Below are 3,489 nucleotides of genomic sequence, written 5' to 3'. Positions count from 1 at the left end.
CTTGCACTTCTTCTTGCACAAATTAATGCTATATGTATTTCTCATTTGTACTTCTTTCTTTTAAAAAATGTATGCTTATTTATACTTTCATCAGAGAGAGAGAGAGAGAAGAAAAAGAGAGAGACAGCACCCCAACAGTGTTCTGACACTATGATCCACCTTTGCTTTCAGTCACCCCTGGATCATGAGCATATACCTACTCGGTGGGCACAAGGAGGTCTCCAGACATGAACCCAGTACCTTCCTATGTGAGTCAGCCTCATAGTGTGTTGTGCTTCACTGCTGCACCACTGTCTGGCTCCCTGTACTTCCTTCTTACACATGAAATAGCATACTATAGATAGCCTATTATGCTTTGCTTTTTCTTATGCATTATGCATTTACTTTACACGTATATTCCTGGAAATATATGTACTTATAAGAACATTTTAATGGAAAAATCTAATATACGTAAAGAAAAGTACAGGGGCCAGCAGGTGGCATTGTGGCTAAGGCACTGGACTCTCACATGGCTTATCGTGGTTCAAGCGCTGAACCTGGCAGCTTGAAAATCACGCCTGGTGCACATGTGTGCATGCTCAAAATTCCAGGAGGAGAATGGAGGAGGAGGGATTGTGGCATGGCTGTACTCCTGGTGGAGACTTCTTTCCTTCTTCCCTTCTTCTTTTCTCTTCTTCTTCTTCTTCTTCTTCTTCTTCTTCTTCTTTTCTTCTTCTTTTCTTTTCTCCTTCTTTTTGTAGAGAGGTTTTTGCTGTAGGGTGCGTGCACTTGCTGGAGAGACAGAGAAAAATAGGGTCAGAAAGCGAAAAATCACCCCTCCCCCCAGAGAGGATGGCCATGCTGTAGTCCCTTCTCTGTTCTCCTCTCAGGATTTTGGGTACACATGCACATGTGCCAGGTGTGTGTTTTAAGCTGCTGGGTAAGGTGAACCGTGGTCAACTACATGGGAGTCCAGCGACGTAACCATTATGCCATCTGCTTATCCCCCCCATGGAGATTTCTCACTTTCTTTCTCACTGTGTCTCTTTCTGTCTCTCTCTGGCGAGCACATGCACCTTATGTCAAAAACCTTTTATAAAAAAGTACATAAAACATGTATTCAGGCTGACCTGCGGTGGTACAAGTGGAAGAATGCCACTGCACTGTTTTATCTATTATAAATAAAGCTGCTATGAAGATTTGTGCACATGTCTTTGTATGGTCATATGCTTTCATTGCTTTTGGGAAAAGCCGAGGATGAGGAAATTTGGATACCACTATGGTGGATATGTGTTTAACTTTGTGAAAAACTGCTGAACTGTTTTCCAAAGTGACTGTACTATTTCACTCCCACCAACAGTGAATGAGGGCTCCAGTTTCTTCCCATACTTTTCAAAACTTGCAATGGTCCATCTTTTTTATTTATGGCATTTATAAGTGTGTTCTCATACCTAATCATGGTTTCAATTTGCATTTCTCTAATGACCATTGATGTTCAGCATTTTTTTTTTAAGAGAGGTTTTCACTATAGGGCGTGTGCGCTCGCCAGACAGACAGAGAGAGACAGAGAGACAGAAAGCGAGAAATCACCCCCCGGGGGGGATGGCCACACCGCAATATCTTCTCCTCCATTCTCCTCTCGGGATCTTGGGCACGCACGCACACACACCCGGCGTGAGTTTTAAGCCACCGGGTCCGGGACACGAACCGCGGTTGACCATGTGGAAGTCCAGCGACATAGCCATTACACTAACTGCTGGTTCCCCAGCATTTTTTTCATGTGCTTATTTGTAATCTATATACTTTCTTTAGTCAAGTGTCTTTTCAGGTCTTTTGCCCATTTAAAAAAATTGGTTACCATTAGACCATTCAATGGTGTGGTAAGTAAGGCACTAGACTCCTATATGGGCCACCACAGTTCAAGTCCTGGACGTGGTGGCTTGAAATTGCACCAGGCACATGTGTGTGCATGTCCAAAATCCTAGGAGGATGGAGTAGAAGGGGTTGTGGTGTGACCACCCCTTGGGAAGTGATTTCTTATTTTCCCTCTCACTGTCTCTCTCTGTATTCTCAGGCAAGTGCACATGCCCTATGTCCAAAATAAAGTGTACTTTTTTTTAGATTTTTGTCATAGGGCACATGTATTTGTCTGAGATAGATAGAAGACAGAGAGTACATGTGCCCTATAGCAAACTAAAAATTAGTTTTAAACCAGAGAGAAACAGAGAGAGAAAAAGGGAAAGTGAGAAAGCAAATCACCAGGTACGGTATTCAAACTGCAGTAGGTCATGTATTAGTCCAGTGCCTTAACCACCACTCCATGTGTTGGCCCTGAAAGTCCTTGATATATCTTTTGCAAAACTTTCTCCTGGTCTGTGACTTGCCTTTTTTACTTTCATAATAGTTTCTTTTTGAAAAAAAAAAAATTCCTATTTTGATGAAGTACAAGTTATTGATTTTTTTATGGTAACTCATAGTGTATTTATAAAATGAAAACCTTTCTATCAAAATATACCTTACACTGGGAAAAATAAATGAAATAAACAGATCTATGCAAAGTAAACCTTAACTTTGGTAGATTTCAGTGTAGGACAGTCCATAACAATCATCTTTGCCTTATTCCCCAAAGCTGCTCAACTTCCTAGTTAAAGATATTTAAAGTATTTATAATTGCAATTTTATTATGTTGACATTCATTTCTCACTCCATCCACATCATCTTCAACCAAACTCTGAGCACTTAGAATTCTCTGACTGATGGTCCAGAGTTTGGTCAGCAGCATTTGGAACACAGGAGGCAGTAGCGTCTGCTGCAACACTTACAGCAACTCCTGGGGCTGCCCACACACAGCAATGGCGTTGGTCAGAGGGTCCATGCCCTTCTCATACTCACCTTGGGCAAGTAACTCTTCACTAAGCTGTATTTCTTCAAGGAAGAATTTCTGAACTGCCCCAGCATCTTTAAGGTCAGGTAACTTGGAAAGCCCAGCTTGATCCTTGGCAAGCTTGTTTCTTTCTTCGTTCTCGCGGCCTATTCTTGAAGTTGGGGTCACTCCGACACTTGCGGTTGAAGTAAATACAGTAACCAAGGAAGAGCGCCCCACACACGCCAGTGGCGATGACGCTGTTCCAGCCCACCATCTTTGCCACACCGACTGCAAGACCGCACTGACTGCAAGACTGCACCCAGCGGGCACACCAGCAGTGAAGCCTCTCCTTATTGATTTTTTTTTTGAGAGGTTTTTGCTATAGGGCGTGTTTGCTTGCCAGAAAGACAGACAGAGACAGAGAGACAGAAAGCAAGAAATCACCCCCCATGAAGGATGGCCACATCATAATCCTTTCTCCATTCTCCCGGTATCTTGGGCACGCACCCACATGCGCCCGGTATGAGTTTTAAGCCACCAAGACTGGGACTGGAACTGCAATTGACTACATGGGAATCCAGCGACATAGCCATTATACCAACTGCTGGTCCCTCATTATTGATATTTTATAACAATGCTTTTCT

At 42.9% G+C, this 3,489-nt stretch overlaps 1 pseudogene; it reads right to left on the bottom strand.

Moving 5' to 3' along the window:
- Positions 1-2,620: 2,620 nt before the first annotated feature.
- On the bottom strand, positions 2,621-3,119 carry LOC102491869 (mitochondrial import receptor subunit TOM20 homolog pseudogene; annotated as a pseudogene).
- Between the last annotated feature and the right edge of the window lie 370 nt (positions 3,120-3,489).

Source organism: Tupaia chinensis, unplaced genomic scaffold, assembly GCF_000334495.1.
Source record: "Tupaia chinensis unplaced genomic scaffold, TupChi_1.0 Scaffold144756_1, whole genome shotgun sequence".
NCBI classification, from domain to species: Eukaryota; Metazoa; Chordata; class Mammalia; order Scandentia; family Tupaiidae; genus Tupaia; species Tupaia belangeri.
This window is presented reverse-complemented; position numbering and strand designations above follow the sequence as displayed.